We start from the raw sequence: 23,734 nt of genomic DNA on the forward strand, positions 1-23,734 counted from the left end.
TATAGTGATATGGAGCATGCTGGTATAACCTGGGTATCCCCTGTATATAATTATATATGTACGGCTGGTATAAGTTACACATATTCTTGTATATAGTGATATGGAGCATGCTGGTATAACCTGGGTATCTCCTGTATATAATTATATATGTACAGCTGGTATAAGTTATACATCTTCTTGTATATAGTGATATGGAGCATGCTGGTATAACCTGGGTATCTTCTGTATATAATTATATATGTACAGCTGGTATAAGTTATACATCTTCTTGTATACAGTGATATGGAGCATGCTGGTATAACCTGGGTATCTTCTGTATATAATTATATATGTACAGCTGGTATAAGTTACACATCTTCTTGTATATAGTGATATGGAGCATGCTGGTATAACAAGGGTTTCTTCTGTATATAATTATATATGTACAGCTGGTATAAGTTAAACATCTTCTTGTATATACTGATATGGAGCATGCTGGTATAACCTGGGTATCTTCTCTATATAATTATATATGTACAGCTGGTAACAGTTATACATCTTCTTGTATATAGTGATATGGAGCATGTTGGTATAACCTGGGTATCTCCTGTATATAATTATATATGTAGAGCTGGTATAAGTTATACATCTTCTTGTATATAATGATATGGAGCATGCTGGTATAACCTGGGTATCTTCTGTATATAATTATGTATGTACAGCTGGTAGAAGTTCCACATCTTCTTGTATATAGTAATATGGAGCATGCTGGTACAACATGGGTATCTTCTGTATATAATTATATATGTACAGCTGGTATAAGTTATACATCTTCTTGTATATAGTGATATGGAGCATGCTGGTATAACCTGGGTATCTTCTGTATATAACTATATATGTACAGCTGGTATAAGTTGTAGATCTTCTTGTCTATAGTGATATGGAGCATGCTGGTATAACCTGGGTATCTCCTGTATATAATTATATATGTACAGCTCGTATAAGTTATAGATCTTCTTGTATATAGTGATATGGAGCATGCTGGTATAACCCGGGTATCTTCTGTATATAATTATATATGTACAGCTGGTATAAGTTATACATCTTCTTGTATACAGTGATATGGAGCATGCTGGTATAACCCGGGTATCTTCTGTATATAATTATATATGTACAGCTGGTATAAGTTATACATCTTCTTGCATATAGTGATATGGAGCATGCTGGTATAACCTGAGTATCTTCTGTATATAATTATATATGTACAGCTGGTATAAGTTATACATCTTCTTGTATATAGTGATATGGAGCATGCTGGTATAACCTGGGCATCTTCTGTATATAATTATATATGTACAGCTGATATAAGTTATACATCTTCTTGTATATAGTGATATGGAGCATGCTGGTATAACCTGGACATCTTCTGTATATAATTATATATGTACAGCTGGTATAAGTTACACATCTTCTTGTATATAGTGATATGGAGCATGCTGGTATAACCTGGGTATCCCCTGTATATAATTATATATGTACGGCTGGTATAAGTTATACATCTTCTTGTATACAGTGGTATGGAGCATGCTGGTATAACCTGGGTATCTTCTCTATATAATTATATATGTACAGCTGGTAACAGTTATACATCTTCTTGTATATAGTGATATGGAGCATGCTGGTATAACCTGGGTATCTCCTGTATATAATTATATATGTAGAGCTGGTATAAGTTATACATCTTCTTGTATATAATGATATGGAGCATGCTGGTATAACCTGGGTATCTTCTATATATAATTATGTATGTACAGCTGGTATAAGTTATACATCTTCTTGTATATAGTGATATGGAGCATGCTGGTATAACCTGGGTATCTTCTGTATATAATTATATATGTACAGCTGGTATAAGTTCCACATCTTCTTGTATATAGTAATAGGGAGCATGCTGGTACAACCTGGGTATCTTCTGTATATAATTATATATGTACAGCTGGTATAAGTTATACATCTTCTTGTATATAGTGATATGGAGCATGCTGGTATAACCTGGGTATCTCCTGTATATAATTATATATGTAGAGCTGGTATAAGTTATACATCTTCTTGTATATAGTGATATAGAGCATGCTGGTATAACCCGGGTATCTTCTGTATATAATTATATATGTACAGCTGGTATAAGTTATACATCTTCTTGTATATAGTGATATGGAGCATGCTTGTATAACCTGGGTATCTTCTGTATATAATTATATATGTACAGCTGGTATAAGTTATACAACTTCTTGTATATAGTGATATGGAGCATGCTGGTATAACCTGGGTATCTTCTGTATATAACTATATATGTACAGCTGGTATAAGTTGTAGATCTTCTTGTCTATAGTGATATGGAGCATGCTGGTATAACCTGGGTATCTCCTGTATATAATTATATATGTACAGCTGGTATAAGTTATAGATCTTCTTGTATATAGTGATATGGAGCATGCTGGAATAACCCGGGTATCTTCTGTATATAATTATATATGTACAGCTGGTATAAGTTATACATCTTCTTGTATACAGTGATATGGAGCATGCTGGTATAACCTGGGTATCTTCTGTGTATAATTATATATGTACAGCTGGTATAAGTTATACATCTTCTTGTATATAGTGATATGGAGCATGCTGGTATAACCTGGGTATCTTCTGTATATAATTATATATGTACAGCTGGTATAAGTTATACATCTTCTTGTATATAGTGATATGGAGCATTCTGGTATAACCTGGGTATCTTCTGTATATAATTATATATGTACAGCTGGTATAAGTTATACATCTTCTTGTATATAGTGATATGGAGCATGCTGGTATAACCTGGGTATCTCCTGTATAGAATTATACATGTACAGCGGGTATAAGTTATACATCTTCTTGTATCAAGTGATATGGAGCATGCTGGTATAACCTGGGTATCTTCTGTATATAATTATATATGTACAGCTGGTATAAGTTATACATCTTCTTGTATATAGTGATATGGAGCATGCTGGTATAACCTGGGTATCTGGTCTATATAATTATATATGTACAGCTGGTAACAGTTATATATCTTCTTGTATATAGTGATATGGAGCATGCTGGTATAACCTGGGTATCTCCTGTATATAATTATATATGTAGAGCTGGTATAAGTTATACATCTTCTTGTATATAATGATATGGAGCATGCTGGTATAACCTGGGTATCTTCTGTATATAATTATGTATGTACAGCTGGTATAAGTTATACATCTTCTTGTATATAGTGATATGGAGCATGCTGGTATAACCTGGGTATCTTCTGTATATAATTATATATGTACAGCTGGTATAAGTTCCACATCTTCTTGTATATAGTAATAGGGAGCATGCTGGTACAACCTGGGTATCTTCTGTATATAATTATATATGTACAGCTGGTATAAGTTATACATCTTCTTGTATCTAGTGATATGGAGCATGCTGGTATAACCTGGGTATCTTCTGTATATAATTATATATGTACAGCTGCTATAAAATATGCATCTTCTTGTATATAGTGATATAGAGCATGCTGGTATAACCCGGGTATCTTCTGTATATAATTATATATGTACAGCTGGTATAAGTTATACATCTTCTTGTATATAGTGATATGGAGCATGCTTGTATAACCTGGGTATCTTCTGTATATAATTATATATGTACAGCTGGTATAAGTTATACAACTTCTTGTATATAGTGATATGGAGCATGCTGGTATAACCTGGGTATCTTCTGTATATAACTATATATGTACAGCTGGTATAAGTTGTAGATCTTCTTGTCTATAGTGATATGGAGCATGCTGGTATAACCTGGGTATCTCCTGTATATAATTATATATGTACAGCTGGTATAAGTTATAGATCTTCTTGTATATAGTGATATGGAGCATGCTGGAATAACCCGGGTATCTTCTGTATATAATTATATATGTACAGCTGGTATAAGTTATACATCTTCTTGTATACAGTGATATGGAGCATGCTGGTATAACCTGGGTATCTTCTGTGTATAATTATATATGTACAGCTGGTATAAGTTATACATCTTCTTGTATACAGTGTTATGGAGCATGCTGGAATAACCTGGGGATCTTCTGTATATAATTATATATGTACAGCTGGTATAAGTCATAAATCTTCTTGTATATAGTGATATGGAACATGCTGGTATAACCTGGGCATCTTCTGTATATAATTATATATGTACAGCTGGTATAAGTTATACATCTTGTATATAGTGATATGGAGCATGCTGGTATAACCTGGGTATCTTCTGTATATAATTATATATGTATAGCTGGTATAAGTTATATATCTTCTTGTATATAGTGATAAGGAGCATGCTGGTATAACCTGGGTATCTTCTGTATATAATATATATGTATGGCTGGTATAAGTTATAGATCTTCTTGTATATAGTGATATGGAGCATGCTGGTATAACCTGGGTATCTCCTGTATATAATTATATATGTACAGCTGGTATAAGTTATACATCTTGTATATAGTGATATGGAGCATGCTGGTATAACCTGGGTATCTTCTGTATATAATTATATATGTATAGCTGGTATAAGTTATATATCTTGTATATAGTGATATGGAGCATGCTGGTATAACCTGGGTATCTTCTGTATATAATTATATATGTATAGCTGGTATAAGTTATATATCTTCTTGTATATAGTGATAAGGAGCATGCTGGTATAACCTGGGTATCTTCTGTATATAATTATATATGTACAGCTGGTATAAGTTATACATCTTCCTGTATATAGTGATATGGAGCATGCTGGTATAACCTGGGCGTCTTCTGTATATAATTATATATGTACAGCTGGTATAAGTTATACATCTTCTTGTATATAGTGATATGGAGCATGCTGGTATAACCTGGGTATCTTCTGTATATAATTATATATGTACAGCTGGTATAAGTTACACATCTTCTTGTATATAGTGATATGGAGCATGCTGGTATAACAAGGGTTTCTTCTGTATATAATTATATATGTACAGCTGGTATAAGTTAAACATCTTCTTGTATATACTGATATGGAGCATGCTGGTATAACCTGGGTATCGTCTCTATATAATTATATATGTACAGCTGGTAACAGTTATACATCTTCTTGTATATAGTGATATGGAGCATGTTGGTATAACCTGGGTATCTCCTGTATATAATTATATATGTAGAGCTGGTATAAGTTATACATCTTCTTGTATATAATGATATGGAGCATGCTGGTATAACCTGGGTATCTTCTGTATATAATTATGTATGTACAGCTGGTATAAGTTCCACATCTTCTTGTATATAGTAATATGGAGCATGCTGGTACAACATGGGTATCTTCTGTATATAATTATATATGTACAGCTGGTATAAGTTATACATCTTCTTGTATATAGTGATATGGAGCATGCTGGTATAACCTGGGTATCTTCTGTATATAACTATATATGTACAGCTGGTATAAGTTGTAGATCTTCTTGTCTATAGTGATATGGAGCATGCTGGTATAACCTGGGTATCTCCTGTATATAATTATATATGTACAGCTCGTATAAGTTATAGATCTTCTTGTATATAGTGATATGGAGCATGCTGGTATAACCCGGGTATCTTCTGTATATAATTATATATGTACAGCTGGTATAAGTTATACATCTTCTTGTATACAGTGATATGGAGCATGCTGGTATAACCCGGGTATCTTCTGTATATAATTATATATGTACAGCTGGTATAAGTTATACATCTTCTTGCATATAGTGATATGGAGCATGCTGGTATAACCTGAGTATCTTCTGTATATAATTATATATGTACAGCTGGTATAAGTTATACATCTTCTTGTATATAGTGATATGGAGCATGCTGGTATAACCTGGGCATCTTCTGTATATAATTATATATGTACAGCTGATATAAGTTATACATCTTCTTGTATATAGTGATATGGAGCATGCTGGTATAACCTGGACATCTTCTGTATATAATTATATATGTACAGCTGGTATAAGTTACACATCTTCTTGTATATAGTGATATGGAGCATGCTGGTATAACCTGGGTATCCCCTGTATATAATTATATATGTACGGCTGGTATAAGTTATACATCTTCTTGTATACAGTGGTATGGAGCATGCTGGTATAACCTGGGTATCTTCTCTATATAATTATATATGTACAGCTGGTAACAGTTATACATCTTCTTGTATATAGTGATATGGAGCATGCTGGTATAACCTGGGTATCTCCTGTATATAATTATATATGTAGAGCTGGTATAAGTTATACATCTTCTTGTATATAATGATATGGAGCATGCTGGTATAACCTGGGTATCTTCTGTATATAATTATGTATGTACAGCTGGTATAAGTTATACATCTTCTTGTATATAGTGATATGGAGCATGCTGGTATAACCTGGGTATCTCCTGTATATAATTATATATGTACAGCTGGTATAAGTTCCACATCTTCTTGTATATAGTAATAGGGAGCATGCTGGTACAACCTGGGTATCTTCTGTATACAATTATATATGTACAGCTGGTATAAGTTATACATCTTCTTGTATATAGTGATATGGAGCATGCTGGTATAACCTGGGTATCTCCTGTATATAATTATATATGTAGAGCTGGTATAAGTTATACATCTTCTTGTATATAGTGATATAGAGCATGCTGGTATAACCCGGGTATCTTCTGTATATAATTATATATGTACAGCTGGTATAAGTTATACATCTTCTTGTATATAGTGATATGGAGCATGCTTGTATAACCTGGGTATCTTCTGTATATAATTATATATGTACAGCTGGTATAAGTTATACAACTTCTTGTATATAGTGATATGGAGCATGCTGGTATAACCTGGGTATCTTCTGTATATAACTATATATGTACAGCTGGTATAAGTTGTAGATCTTCTTGTCTATAGTGATATGGAGCATGCTGGTATAACCTGGGTATCTTCTGTATATAATTATATATGTACAGCTGGTATAAGTTATACATCTTCTTGTATATAGTGATATGGAGCATGCTGGTATAACCTGGGCATCTTCTGTATATAATTATATATGTACAGCTGATATAAGTTATACATCTTCTTGTATATAGTGATATGGAGCATGCTGGTATAACCTGGACATCTTCTGTATATAATTATATATGTACAGCTGGTATAAGTTACACATCTTCTTGTATATAGTGATATGGAGCATGCTGGTATAACCTGGGTATCCCCTGTATATAATTATATATGTACGGCTGGTATAAGTTATACATCTTCTTGTATACAGTGGTATGGAGCATGCTGGTATAACCTGGGTATCTTCTCTATATAATTATATATGTACAGCTGGTAACAGTTATACATCTTCTTGTATATAGTGATATGGAGCATGCTGGTATAACCTGGGTATCTCCTGTATATAATTATATATGTAGAGCTGGTATAAGTTATACATCTTCTTGTATATAATGATATGGAGCATGCTGGTATAACCTGGGTATCTTCTGTATATAATTATGTATGTACAGCTGGTATAAGTTATACATCTTCTTGTATATAGTGATATGGAGCATGCTGGTATAACCTGGGTATCTTCTGTATATAATTATATATGTACAGCTGGTATAAGTTCCACATCTTCTTGTATATAGTAATAGGGAGCATGCTGGTACAACCTGGGTATCTTCTGTATACAATTATATATGTACAGCTGGTATAAGTTATACATCTTCTTGTATATAGTGATATGGAGCATGCTGGTATAACCTGGGTATCTCCTGTATATAATTATATATGTAGAGCTGGTATAAGTTATACATCTTCTTGTATATAGTGATATAGAGCATGCTGGTATAACCCGGGTATCTTCTGTATATAATTATATATGTACAGCTGGTATAAGTTATACATCTTCTTGTATATAGTGATATGGAGCATGCTTGTATAACCTGGGTATCTTCTGTATATAATTATATATGTACAGCTGGTATAAGTTATACAACTTCTTGTATATAGTGATATGGAGCATGCTGGTATAACCTGGGTATCTTCTGTATATAACTATATATGTACAGCTGGTATAAGTTGTAGATCTTCTTGTCTATAGTGATATGGAGCATGCTGGTATAACCTGGGTATCTCCTGTATATAATTATATATGTACAGCTGGTATAAGTTATAGATCTTCTTGTATATAGTGATATGGAGCATGCTGGAATAACCCGGGTATCTTCTGTATATAATTATATATGTACAGCTGGTATAAGTTATACATCTTCTTGTATACAGTGATATGGAGCATGCTGGTATAACCTGGGTATCTTCTGTGTATAATTATATATGTACAGCTGGTATAAGTTATACATCTTCTTGTATATAGTGATATGGAGCATTCTGGTATAACCTGGGTATCTCCTGTATATAATTATATATGTAGAGCTGGTATAAGTTATACATCTTCTTGTATATAATGATATGGAGCATGCTGGTATAACCTGGGTATCTTCTGTATATAATTATGTATGTACAGCTGGTATAAGTTATACATCTTCTTGTATATAGTGATATGGAGCATGCTGGTATAACCTGGGTATCTTCTGTATATAATTATATATGTACAGCTGGTATAAGTTCCACATCTTCTTGTATATAGTAATAGGGAGCATGCTGGTACAACCTGGGTATCTTCTGTATATAATTATATATGTACAGCTGGTATAAGTTATACATCTTCTTGTATCTAGTGATATGGAGCATGCTGGTATAACCTGGGTATCTTCTGTATATAATTATATATGTACAGCTGCTATAAAATATGCATCTTCTTGTATATAGTGATATGGAGCATGCTGGTATAACCTGGGTATCTTCTGTATATAACTATATATGTACAGCTGGTATAAGTTGTAGATCTTCTTGTCTATAGTGATATGGAGCATGCTGGTATAACCTGGGTATCTCCTGTATATAATTATATATGTACAGCTGGTATAAGTTATAGATCTTCTTGTATATAGTGATATGGAGCATGCTGGAATAACCCGGGTATCTTCTGTATATAATTATATATGTACAGCTGGTATAAGTTATACATCTTCTTGTATACAGTGATATGGAGCATGCTGGTATAACCTGGGTATCTTCTGTGTATAATTATATATGTACAGCTGGTATAAGTTATACATCTTCTTGTATACAGTGTTATGGAGCATGCTGGAATAACCTGGGGATCTTCTGTATATAATTATATATGTACAGCTGGTATAAGTCATACATCTTCTTGTATATAGTGATATGGAGCATGCTGGTATAACCTGGGCATCTTCTGTATATAATTATATATGTACAGCTGGTATAAGTTATACATCTTCTTGTATATAGTGATATGGATCATGCTGGTATAACCTGGGTATCTTCTGTATATAATTATATATGTACAGCTGGTATAAGTTATACATCTTGTATATAGTGATATGGAGCATGCTGGTATAACCTGGGTATCTTCTGTATATAATTATATATGTATAGCTGGTATAAGTTATACAACTTCTTGTATATAGTGATATGGAGCATGCTGGTATAACCTGGGTATCTTCTGTATATAACTATATATGTACAGCTGGTATAAGTTGTAGATCTTCTTGTCTATAGTGATATGGAGCATGCTGGTATAACCTGGGTATCTCCTGTATATAATTATATATGTACAGCTGGTATAAGTTATAGATCTTCTTGTATATAGTGATATGGAGCATGCTGGAATAACCCGGGTATCTTCTGTATATAATTATATATGTACAGCTGGTATAAGTTATACATCTTCTTGTATACAGTGATATGGAGCATGCTGGTATAACCTGGGTATCTTCTGTGTATAATTATATATGTACAGCTGGTATAAGTTATACATCTTCTTGTATACAGTGTTATGGAGCATGCTGGAATAACCTGGGGATCTTCTGTATATAATTATATATGTACAGCTGGTATAAGTCATACATCTTCTTGTATATAGTGATATGGAGCATGCTGGTATAACCTGGGCATCTTCTGTATATAATTATATATGTACAGCTGGTATAAGTTATACATCTTCTTGTATATAGTGATATGGATCATGCTGGTATAACCTGGGTATCTTCTGTATATAATTATATATGTACAGCTGGTATAAGTTATACATCTTGTATATAGTGATATGGAGCATGCTGGTATAACCTGGGTATCTTCTGTATATAATTATATATGTATAGCTGGTATAAGTTATATATCTTCTTGTATATAGTGATAAGGAGCATGCTGGTATAACCTGGGTATCTTCTGTATATAATATATATGTATAGCTGGTATAAGTTATAGATCTTCTTGTATATAGTGATATGGAGCATGCTGGTATAACCTGGGTATCTCCTGTATATAATTATATATGTACAGCTGGTATAAGTTATACATCTTGTATATAGTGATATGGAGCATGCTGGTATAACCTGGGTATCTTCTGTATATAATTATATATGTATAGCTGGTATAAGTTATATATCTTGTATATAGTGATATGGAGCATGCTGGTATAACCTGGGTATCTTCTGTATATAATTATATATGTATAGCTGGTATAAGTTATATATCTTCTTGTATATAGTGATAAGGAGCATGCTGGTATAACCTGGGTATCTTCTGTATATAATTATATATGTACAGCTGGTATAAGTTATACATCTTCCTGTATATAGTGATATGGAGCATGCTGGTATAACCTGGGCGTCTTCTGTATATAATTATATATGTACAGCTGGTATAAGTTATACATCTTCTTGTATATAGTGATATGGAGCACGCTGGTATAACCTGGGTATTTTCTGTATATAATTATATATGTACAGCTGGTATAAGTTATAAATCTTCTTGTATACAGTGATATGGAGCATGCTGGTATAACCTGGGTATCTTCTGTATATAATTATATATGTACAGCTGGTATAAGTTAAATTATTGTATATAATTATTTTCATAAGTTAAAGCAGGTGTGAATTATGTAAGAGGGAAAAGGAGGTACAGGAAGATGAAATTCACTATGACAAACCTCCCTGGCACCTCTATCCTGTCAATGAACAGAGTAGATGGGCTGTTATGATGGCCAACTGCACAATACCCCTGTATATCAATGAACTTTCCTATATATAATTTCGTAGGGTCAGGTCAGGTTAAAATCATGGTGTCAGCACCAGGCAGAGGCGGTTGCAGGAATATGAAATTTGGATAATACATTAGGGAATCGTGGTATATTTAATAACTTTGGATGGGTTGGGGACGACCTCTTGAGGACCTCAAGGTCAAATTAATTGTCTGCTAGTCCGGAATATATTGGGTTATTGGAATGTTACTGAATATATATACTTTTTTTTTTTTGTTTATCCGCATCAATTTGAATGAATGCAGAAATATCCAAGTTGAGACGTTCTGACATGAATTATTCTCTTCAGAAGTGAAATTTCTCTGAGAGGCAGTAAAAAGGTCCTGGAAGAAGGAGGTCTGCTTTAAATAAACTGGCATTCAGAGTGAGCTATTCCCAAACTGCTGTTACTGGTAGCGCTTTTTTAAGCACAGCACTCCCTGAATCGGCAGCTTTCTGCTTTGAAGAATTTGCATTTGAATGTTTTTGTGTCATGGGATTTAGTAAACAGAATAAAATACCTTCCTGCTATTGTTTTGTTTTGCAAGTTTACTGCTGAGCAGATAGCATTAATGTATATGCTTCTTGCAGGAGGGAATCGCTCCACGATGCTTTATGGCTTCAGACGCTTTTGTTAATTAACCCTTCGGTGAGTGCCCCCCTTTTTTTTTTTTTTTTAGCTGAATTCATTCTATTTATCTGTCTGTTCAGCCGTCGTCCTCCTATAGACGCTCATCTACAACCTATAATAGGAGTCTGTAGAAAAGATAATAAAACATATAATGATAGGAAAAAAAAAGACTTTATTATATGCAAATGTAGAAGACGCTATTGTGTTTAGATCAATGGGGGAGGGGGATGCAAAAAATTGTGGGGAATAAAAAGTCATGTCAGAACATACGCAATTTTTTAATAAAAGTGACTCCACAGATGTGAGCGGAGAGTCGAATGTTCCTATGGCCGTACAGTATGTATAAAAGATTTTCTGTGAACAAGTGATGTGGATGGTTGGATGGAGGGGGGATGCAGTTTGATGGCACCGGCGCCGGGTTCTTGAACAATAGAGACGAGAAAAAAAAGACCCCACGACACCCATAAAAAAAAGACTCTGGTCTAACTCTATTGAAATTGAGCAGACATATGGATGGCCTAAGTAATCACATGATGAACTTCAACTCCCTGAATATCCCTCAGGAACATGAAGAACGCAGGACTGGTCCTCCGCACCACTCGTGTATTGCACCGTCCATCAAAAATGGCTCCAGGCTCCACCAACTCCCAGAAATATAGATCCTATAGATCATTTGCCACAGCACCGGTTGAGTAAAACTTTATTACAATTCGCGGATACAGTCCAGGCGATGTTTCGGCCACACAATAGGCCATTATATAGCCGAAATGTCAACCTTAGTGTATCTGCGAATTGTAATGCAATAAAGGAGAAAGTTTTACTCCATCGGTGCGATGGCAAATACTCTATTAGATCTCTCAAGATGATGATAGTCTTTACTAACTAGATAAGAAGTAGGTAGAGTTTAGCAATCATTGCTTAGCCAAAATAGTCTATCATGAAAAAAAACTAAAAATGATGTAGCAGAGCTGAGGTTAATGGGATGTTTAGGGATATCACAATGTGTTCATTGTAGTTTCTCAAAAGACTTTAAACCTATTGCATACTCTTAAAGGAACATTCCATTGAAGACTCCTACGCTGTATTGAGCCTGAGGGGGCGGGGCATGACACAAGGATTCTTTGTATCAGGCTCCATCCCTGCACTCGGCATAACTCGGTGTGACACCCATGGCCGCGGACCACCTGGATTACTCACCCCCCGATGGCCGCAGACATGGATTAGTGAGCGCTGGCCCACATCTCCTCATCAGGAGACGTCAGCGCTCCCTTCTGCTTCACTCGGTTGTGTCCCGTAGGGTGCTCACCTGAATTGTATGTTAAATTAGCCTATGATCACCCTGGACTATACGAAGGGCCCTGCCCCTTCCTTCATTGCCTGAGCATTGTTGCGTTTTTCTGTTATTCTTTGCAAATGGTCCCTTAGTGTTTTCCATTTCCCAGTGTTCCCGTACCTGCTACCTGTATCCTGTATCCCGTGCTGCCTTTTTCCTGTACCATAGAGCGTTGGAGTCGTGTTGTGCCGTATACTACGCCTTCCGTGTTATACCGCGCCTGGTGTCTGCCTGCTGTCAAGGTGCCGTCCGAGCCTATCCATCGCTACTGCCTGAATTACCACAGATATCCTTATTCGAAATATAGACATTGACTTGGTATCCTGTTGGCCAGCTGCTGTCCCGCTACGGCGGTATGGCCCAGATACCCACAGATCGTGACAATTGGTTTTGTAGAGTGGTGTGGAAGATTAACGGCTCAATGACAAATCCAGCTCTGCTATATTGATAATTGATATGTTTTTTTCAGTCTATTCAATGCCTATGGATATCATTCTATTCCTTCTCACTGGACTGATGTGAGGAGCGATGGTGGCTGTCATTAGCATATTAGACGGGCTGTTTAGCATATTATACCCTGGTTAGCGTGTTAACTATCTGTACCTCTCCCAGGTGAAAGCATTTCATGATCTGTAATTAAAAGGATGATGCATGAATGAGGTGAAAGGTTCTCATTAAGTCCGTCAGAGTCCAGACTATACGGTCCAGCAGGCCACTGTAGGGCAGCAATGAAGGTGTCTGACGATAGAAAGAATTTCAGGACCAGCGACATCTGTGCCTCATACATAAAGAATAAGATACTAATGATGTGTTGTTACCACGGGCTGGGTGTATGCTGGGAGTTGTAGTTTGGAGCAGAGTCCTGGTGCCGGAGGAAAGCATTGCACATTCTCTATTCTCATTCAGCTAGATCACACACTGAGCTCGAATTTGTGCCAACAGCAACGCCACTCAATTAACCCTCTGGCAGAGAAGAGCGCTCTATGTGGATAGTTTCCTTCCCATCTACATGACTGGGAACATCATCTGTGTCATACACCATGATGGCCGCCCGACTCCTCTGCTGGTAACGGCTTCTACAACACAAGAAAGGTGATCCCCAAACCTTTGGCTTCGTAGTTTCTTATTGTGCTGCTCAAGAAAAAAAAATCACGTGTTTATGTGCCCACAATTGTTGTTTTGACAGGAGTGTGAAGGTATTGTGTACATGAATGTGTGGCATGAAAATATCTAACCAGACTGAAAAGTAAAATCACAGTTGGTATATGTGCAGGACCCACAACACTGACACTTGGGGTACAGGTTAATGACACACTGACACTTGGGGTACAGGATAATGATACACTGACACTTGGGGTACAGGATAATGATACACTGACACTTGGGGTACAGGATAATGATACACTGACACTTGGGGTACAGGATAATGGTACACTGACACTTTGGGTACAGGATAAAGACACTGATACTTGGGGTACAGGATAATGACACGCTGACACTTGGGGAACAGAATAATGATACACTGACACTTGGGGGACAGGATAATGATACACTGACACTTGGGGGACAGGATAATGATACACTGACACTTGGGGGACAGGATAATTATATACTGACACTTGGGGCACAGGATATTGACACACTGACACTTGCGGGTACAGGACAATGACACACGGACACTTGGGGGTACAGGACAATGACACACTGATATTCAGGGGACAGGACAATGACTCACTGAAACTTGGGGTACAGGCTAAAGACACACTGACACTTTCCAATGGTTCCGAATTTGCCGGAACTGTTCCTAATTTACAGAGACAATCCTGGCAAATTACTGTTGTGGACCGTGTCCAGGCAACTTGAACTAGTGACTGCCTGTACTTGGGGTACAGGATAATGACACACTGACACTTGGGGTACAGAATAATGACACACTGACACTTGGGGTACAGCATAATGATACACTGACACTTTGGGCACAGGATAATGATACACTGACACTTGGGGTACAGGATAATGACACACTGACACTTGGGGTACAGGATAATGACACACTTACACTTGGGGTACAGGATAATGACACACTGACACTTGGGGTAGAGGATAATGATACACTGACACTTTGGGCACAGGATAATGACACACTGACACTTGGGGTACAGGATAATGACACACTGACACTTTGGGTACAGGATAATGACACTGATACTTGGGGTACAGGATAATGATACACTGACACTTGGGGTACAGGATAATGATATACTGACACTTGGGGCACAGGATATTGACACACTGACACTTGGGGGACAGGATAGTGATACACTGATACTTGGGGTACAGGATAATGTTACACTGACACTTGGGGTACAGGATAATGACACACTGACACTTTGGGCACAGGATAATGACACACTGACACTTGGGGGACAGGATAATGACACTGATACTTGGGGTACAGGATAATGATACACTGACACTTGGGGAACAGAATAATGATACACTGACACTTGGGGGACAGGATAATGATATACTGACACTTGGGGCACAGGATATTGACACACTGACACTTAGGGGTACAGGCTAAAGACTCACTAACACTTTCCAATGGTCCCGAATTTGCCGGAACTGTTCCTAATTTACAGAGACAATCCTGGCAAATTACTGTCCTGGACCGTGTCCAGGCAACTTGAACTAGTATATCTGCGTCCTCGGGCCTGCAGCCTATTTAACACTGGGGCAGGATCCCTGCGCATGCTGGCACGATGACGACACTTGATTGCGCCGGCCTACGCAAGGATCCTGTCTCGGCGCCTCATAAGGCTGCAGGACTGACAAGACTGTGGAGCTCCGTTCTTCGTGGGAACAGGGCTAGGTTTTTTTTTTATAAAGGTTTTTTTTACTTGTTTGGGGGGCGCCAGGGCACTATCTACAAAGGGGGGAGTGTGTGGCGCTATCTAAAAGGGGGATGTGTGGCACCATCTACAAGGGGGATGTGTGGCACCATCTACAAGGGAGATTTGTGACACTATCTACAAGGAGGGGTGTGGTACTAGCTACAAGTGGGTTGGTGTGGCACTATCTACAGAGGGCACTGTGGCATTATCTACAGGAAGCAGTGTGTGGCACAATCTACTGGGGGCAGCGTGGGCCACGATTTAGAAGGGGCACTGAGTGTGGAACTATCTACACTGGTTTTTAAGCTACCAGTAGTGGTCAGCACATATCGCCTCTACCTGGTGATAATTTGAGACATCACATGCCTGTATACAACAAGATAACCAGAGAGAGATACCGGCCACCATAGTAGTTGTCAGCCAAACTAGTGCAGACATTTTTGTTTGTTTATATGTATGCAGAAATTCTGGAAAGAAAGCCACGCCCACTAGCCATGCCCAATAAGTCACACCCACCAAATAAGCCACACCCTAAGTGTCCCTGAAAAAAATGACAAATGTTGGTAACTATGGGTATGGGACAATTACAATACACTTGGGGTACAGGATAATGACACACTGACACTTGGGGGACAAGATAATGATACTCTGACACTTGGGGGACAAGATATTGACACACTGACACTTGGGGGACAAGATAATGATACTCTGACACTTGGGGGACAAGATATTGACACACTGACACTTGGGGTACATGATAATGACACACTGACACTTGGGGTACCTACAACAATGACAGGTGATAGAATATTGTCAGACTGGTTCGGGGTAACAGAACATTGGGATAACAGACTAGAGTTTACAAAGGTCTATAGTTTTGAACATTTTTGTTTCGGCTCTTATCAGTGGCCCAAAATTCCAAGGAGATGGTCGGAGTAATTTACAACTGGTCCTGGTCTATGTCTCCTGCACCTCGTTTTAAATGAGGGATGATAGAACAAGACTTCAGTGACATAAGAGTAAGAAGTAGATACAGCCTTGATCACTCTGTGCCAGTGTAGTCGGTTTCACATGGCAAAAACATGGCTAACGATTGCATGTCAAGAGACCACACTGTCATCTAGAATGCCGCCCCATGTGCCCCTAGCCTTCATGTCATGACTCAATCCGCTCTCAGGCGGGTATTTGGTAAAGTGATGGACGAGGCAGCTGTCCTAGAGACAATACATATGAGCAATATACTAATGTGAGATTACACAACGCTCAAACTAAAGCTGGTGGCATAAAAGTGATTTACTTTGGTTACTGGAAAGGACGGCACAACACAGGGCGGCCTCCACGGTGACAAAGGTGATTAGGGATGATAGAAGTAATGCCGGCGCTCACACAAATCTCACATTTTCAGGACATTTGTCTTTTTCTTTTTGCTGTAAAACTAATGTAAAGCGATGATTTCTTTACATGCTGCAATGCCTTCATTTCATCTGCAGATCCGAAGCAGCATGAGATGTAAAGATAAGTTGTACGGGAGAGAAATATGACTTATGAGCCCCACTCTCGCTATTATAATGGGATATAGCCAATTCTGAATCCTTTCTTCTGCATCGGAAAATCGGTCATAAATCGGAAGAAAACTTTCAGCCGTTCCATGTGTCAGGATTCTGAGTTGACTTGTAATATTTAAGTAACCGACACAGCGAATGGATGTAAATCACCGCGCCATTCTCTGCTGATAGACAATGGGCGCTGTTATACAGGTTACTGTAAAGAACAGATTTTGTCATTTACAGGAACCAGATTCCGCTGCAGATACATTAAAAGGAAACTTAGCAATATAAATAAATATTATATATATGTATATACTTTCTATTGAGCCCGTACTCCGCTACATCGATTTCCGGAAAAAGCTGAACAGAAACTAAGCAGCTCAGCACTCACAGGAGCGCTTCTGCCGCTTCGTTCTAGCGATTGGTGGGGGTCTCTGTGCTCGGATCCCCACCAATCAAAACTTCTGACATGTCAGAAGTTTGTTGAACGTTTAGTTACCGGGCCCCCGTGCAGCTGCACAAGTTGCACCAATGGTTTGGCCGTCCCTGCACCTGGGGTGGTCACCTGAACATGCGTCATTTAGAAAGTTGGTGTGGTCTATGTGGGTGAAACCCCGGGGTGTGAAAAAATCCTTCTACTGGAAGTCATTGGGATCCGTCAAGAGTGCTAAAGAGGAAACTTTACTGAAAGTGAATGTCCACCAATGAACACTTTTTTTTTTTTTATACGAATATATTTTTTAAGCCATATAGGTAAAACATTACTTTGCCTTTTTAATTTCAACCCCTTAATGAATAACCAGGCCTGAAAGGACCTTCATGACCAGCAGCCATAACTTTTTTATTTTTTCCTTGATGTAGCTATATGTTCACCTTAATAACCTGTTAAAAATTAATTCCTCAGATTGTTTTAATTTATTTTATTTAAAAAAAAAAAAATTAATTCCATGAAGGGATTATTATTTTACAACTTTATTTTATACTTATAATGTATTATCATTCTTCTGTATACTAGTACATTATCCTCTGTGTCACTATAACATCACATAGTGTGTCCTAATAGCAGGCATACAGAACAGACAGCCCTGGGTTCCTTTCTAGGTCCCCAGGGCTGACTGTAGAGAGGTTCCCTAGTCTTGGATCGGATCACCGGGAAACTCTATGACCCGATCGAAGGGGGAATCTCGTTTGATCATGTCTTGGTCATGGACCTCGGCGATCAAAGGGTTAAATTGCCGGGATCGGAGGTTCCTCAAATCCCGGCCGTATTTGGGAGGCTGCTGTAAGAACAGGAGCTCGTTCTTAGAGCAGGAGCGATCACTGAAGCGCTTATTAGCCTCTTCTGCAGCGACACCAAAAGAGGTAGTTGCTGGATAAGTCCCTACGCTGCCTGCCATTAAAACACAGTGGGGGTCCCTAAGGTGTTAATGTTCTTTATAGCAGTCTGAGCTTTGTTTTTCTGATACAGAGTCCAAATCACCTGCTTGGACCTGGAGTTAAAGGATTCAATTCTGGCTGCCACCACTAGGAGGAGCTTACCGAATACTGTTTTATCAATGTATACTGTTCATTGTATAAACAGTTTGCAGAAAGCTCCCCCTAGTGGTGGCTGCAGGCATGCAGAAATTAGAATTTAAGTCTACTCTACTGTATGCAAGGATTTTGGAGCTCTGTATCAGAAAAAAGTAGCTCTGACTGCTATAAAGATATATTAAGAAAATAATGAGCACAGAACATTGGACCTATAGACAAATTGGTGTTACAAAAAATGGACATTAAATTATAACTGAGTGACCAATCCATCCATCCAACCCAGCCCAGCCATGCCACAAACCCACCCAAGCTAAGTAGTTCACCACTGTCAAGTCCAACAATGCAAACGTTCTGCAGGACCATCCAACCAAAAAGGGATTAGTCCTTTCATCCTACTGTCTATAAGAAAGGAACATTGACAGTAACAGCACAATTAACCAAATGTCACCCAGAATACAGGAAACTAATCACCCATCTCTTTCCTTCGAGAAGAACAAATTAGAGGATATTTAACGGCGGCGCGACAATGAAACCGTGCGGCAGCTTTAATGGAATTTTTGGAAGAACAATAATCTTATTGCAGAGGTGGTGACCCTGGCGGCGTACCTTTTCTTATTTGCAATTTTTAATCTGCTGAACCCCTCCAATCTCTGCGGACTGTGCTCTTGTTTAGAGATCACCATTCTGGACGCACACGTCTTTTTCTCGGCATGTGATTAAGTTAACAATGCGCTGTTATTTGCATGAAGATTTACACAGGGCTTTCTCTACAGCTGCTCCCAAAGACTTGCTCTTTCTCTGTAATGCGATCGCGCAGCAGTTAGTAAATGCAACCTTTGTCACATCCAGGTGCGTTCACTTCAGCTTGATCCCAGCCGTTCCGAGCAATTTTTCATTCTTTTTTAGCATTTACGGGCTTTATTGTGGCTACATCTGGAGCGAAAGCTGACTTAATAATTATATACATTTATGAAAGCACAGATATATTATCGGGATCTCAATATTTTCTGCTCGTATCACCTTACTTTAATTTGCATTTGTAAAGAGTCGCTGTGCATTAGTATTAAAAATCTATAATAAAGTCGAACGATGCATTAATCAGAGGCTTTCTACAGCTGTGAATGGATGAATGAACGGCACAGAAATAAACGCTTTAAATAAAACAGCCTGATATTAATATCTCAGATGGGGATAGAAACGGAACTTTGTGACATTTTTGGGGTCTGGGTTAAATGAAAAATTACCCAGATACTCTTTACTTTCGATTTAAGGCTCCTGAGTGTCCCGGGAATGGAGCACAGATTCAGGTGTGTAATGCTCATTTAAAGGGGTTATCTCATCTAGAAAACCCATTTTCTTACATCCTATTATGAAATTCTGAGTTAAAAGAAAGGGGTCCGCTGTTCAGGATCCTCATTTCGGGACCAGAGTGGAGAGCGGTTAGACTGCGTTCACATCTGCGTCGGGGCTCCGTTCCGACATTCGGTCTGAGCTTTCCGTCAGAACGGAGCCCTGAGGGTATGTTGACACGGCTTATTTTCGGCCATTTTTCGGGCCGTAAATGGTCGAAAAATGGCCGAGAAGTCGGAAGCAGAACGCCTCCAAACATCTGCCCATTGATTTCAATGGGTAAAATGGTGTTCTGTTCCGACAGGGCGTTTTTTTACGTGGCTGTTTTTCAAGTGTATGTCACTTCTTAAGCCGTTCTTCATTGACTCTATGGAAAAACAGCTCCAAAAACAGCCGTAAAAAAATGCTGCAAAAAACACGAGTTGCTTAAAAAACAGCTGAAAATCAGGAGCTGTTTTCCCTATAAAACAGCTCCGTATTTTCAGACATTTTTTATTAAGCGTGTAAACATACCCTGACTGACAAACGGAAACCAGAGGTTTCCATCACCATTGATTTCAATGGTGACGGATCCGATGCCAATGGTTTCCGTTTGTCACCGTTGTGCAGGGGATCCGTCGTTTTGACGGAATCAATAGCATAGTCGACTATGCTATTGATTCTGTCAAAATGATGGAACCCCTGCATAACGGACATCCGTCACCATTGAAATCAATGGTGATGGAAACGGAAACCTCTGGTTTGCGTTTGCGTCAGTCAGGTCTCCGTTCCGACGGAAAATTTAGACAGAACGTCAGAACGGAGCCCTGACGCAGATGTGAACGCAGTCTTACATAGAACGTCTTTCTCTCTCTCTCTGGAGGACAACACAGTGATATGAATGGACACTGCGTAATGCCTTATTTCACCTGTGGTGGTGCTGCAGGGAAATTGTGCTGAGGCTGGGGCTAAACCAAGACTTTTTTATCACTCACTACACAAAAATTGCTGTTCATAGGAACTCATTAGACTAGGGTAACACACAAAGTATTTATCGAACTCCAAAAAAATCGCTGTGATAAATCGCTGTCCATAGGAATGCATTGAGTAGCTTGAAAATCTCTTCAAAATCGCTCCTGAAAGTGTCTCGATCTGAAATCCCAGCATGTAGCGATGAAAAAATAAAAAAAAAGCTCACTACAAAAAAAGTTTTGGTCTAGCCCCAGCCTGACAAGTAGAGATTATCCGAAGTGGAGAACCCCTTTAAGAAGGAACCAATATTGCTATAACCACAAGGTCGCTGTCTACGGCATGGGTCATGTTTTCTGTAGCACAATCCCAATTTAAAGGGATGTCATGGGGATAGACTCCTTGGTTTGGTAACATGACCATAAATCTCTGCTGGTGGAACTTGAGAAAATGAGTTGTATGACTAGATCTGGGCTGATTTTGTAGGGTAATGGACAAAGACGACTTCTGCTCTATGGCTGATGCCAACATTTCATGAGCTCTGAGCCACAATTTTTTTTTCTACAGATTTTCCATCGATCATGATGCAATGCAAAAGTTGCAAAGAAACTTGTTTGGAAGCCATAGTGTTGTAGGATATATATATATAGAGCACTAAATAACTCAATGTAATCCTATGGTCAAGATTGATGAGGGACTTTGTGTCATTGCGTCTCTGAAGTCAACGTGTAGAACGAGTTTGGACTAAACACATATAAAATCTCATGTTGCTTGGCCTAATGATGGGTTTCCTAGTCCCTAGTTATGGGAGTGACTACTAGCCCATCTCCTAGTACCAGCAGAAGTGTCGGCATTTTCTAGGCTAGGAGAACGTACTGAGTGTAGGCATCTCCAATGGTCATGTTTTTCTTGACAATTATCTGAATGACCATGATGCCTTATTGCCTATAAACTTCTTCAGGTAAATCAGAGACCAGACTTGATAAAGTGGAGATAAGGCCTAAAAATTGGAAAAGATGGCCAATTCGATAATAACCCTAATTGTAATCTTTGAGTATGGGAATGTGTTTCCATATTTAAATGGTCTCAATCCAAGTGACTAATTCCACCTGGAAAGGAGTGCAGGGGAGGGGGGATCCCAAATATTGTACTGGCAAGACAATAACATCATGTCCTCAGAGCCAGGTCAGGGTCAAGTCAATTTGCCATTTGGGACCATATTCAATGGGATTGTAACTTTCATTGAGCCTATTACATAGTATGATGGAGATATAGTGTTATTGATGTCCTTCGGTGATGACTTCGGGAGTTTTTGGCATCAAATGTCAATACCTAATCAATAGCATCTTGCAACACCTCAAAATATAGTATGTAATATGCAACATAATATCAAATAAAAACATTAATAACCCTAAGCATATAAAAGAATACTCATAGACCCCGTTTAATGTGACCCCAGAAGCTTTAGAAGACCAGATCAAATTTAGTCTATTGAGTTGCCATATGTCTCATAAAGGAATATGTTTACGATTATGAAAATGTCCCAACGATCTTCTCAGAGGAACCAGAAAACATGACTTTAACGATCGTCCGGGGAAATCATCTGCGTATATATATCAATAAAATAAATGGTCAATAATCCATCAAAAGGTCGGGGGGTAAAGTCACATCTCTAAGCAGAAGAAAATCTACTATGGGAAAGCAAGGAGTGCATGTTCTTGTTATAAATATAGATATTATTTTTAATATATTTGAAGTAATATTCATAGTTTGACAAGATTGAACGGTAAATTAGAGTCTGTCAAGGCTGAGGGCCATCGCCGAGGTCTAAAAAAAATTTTTACGAAGATTTTTTTTTATATAAACGGTAAAATTATATACATTCAGAAGCCATTTAAAGGATGTTTTGTAGTATAAGGCCAGGTACAGGGGCGGACATACCATATGTGGGACCTGTGCAGCTGTACAGGGGCACAGCACGGACGTTTTAACACACTGATGGGCCCAGTGCAAAGATGCCATAAGGGCCCCCCCCCCTTCTGGCAAGAGTAAAATGATGCCGCCCATAGTGCCTCCACACAGTGTAATGTCCTCTTAGTGCCCCGACACAGTGTAATGCCCCCAAAGTGCCTCCCCACACCGTATGGTGCCCCGATAGTGCCCCCCACACAGTATATAGTGCCTTATAGTGCCCCCCACGCAGTATATGATGCCCCTATAGTGCCTCCTAAAAATAAGCAAATAAAT

General features: G+C 38.2%; 1 protein-coding gene and 1 long non-coding RNA gene across 7 annotated transcripts in view; one reads left to right on the top strand and one right to left on the bottom strand.

Moving 5' to 3' along the window:
* ZNF536 (zinc finger protein 536) overlaps positions 1–23,734 on the bottom strand; it is a 575,107-nt gene that overhangs the window by 301,556 nt on the left and 249,817 nt on the right. The window lies entirely within an intron of this gene.
* The window catches only part of LOC142661126 (uncharacterized), an 81,488-nt gene continuing 71,979 nt past the window's right edge, over positions 14,226–23,734 (top strand). The window contains exon 1 of the long non-coding RNA XR_012850648.1: positions 14,226–14,307. This is a non-coding gene — a long non-coding RNA (uncharacterized LOC142661126). The remainder of the gene's footprint in view (positions 14,308–23,734) is intronic.

This window comes from Rhinoderma darwinii, chromosome 9, assembly GCF_050947455.1.
Source record: "Rhinoderma darwinii isolate aRhiDar2 chromosome 9, aRhiDar2.hap1, whole genome shotgun sequence".
NCBI lineage: Eukaryota > Metazoa > Chordata > Amphibia > Anura > Rhinodermatidae > Rhinoderma > Rhinoderma darwinii.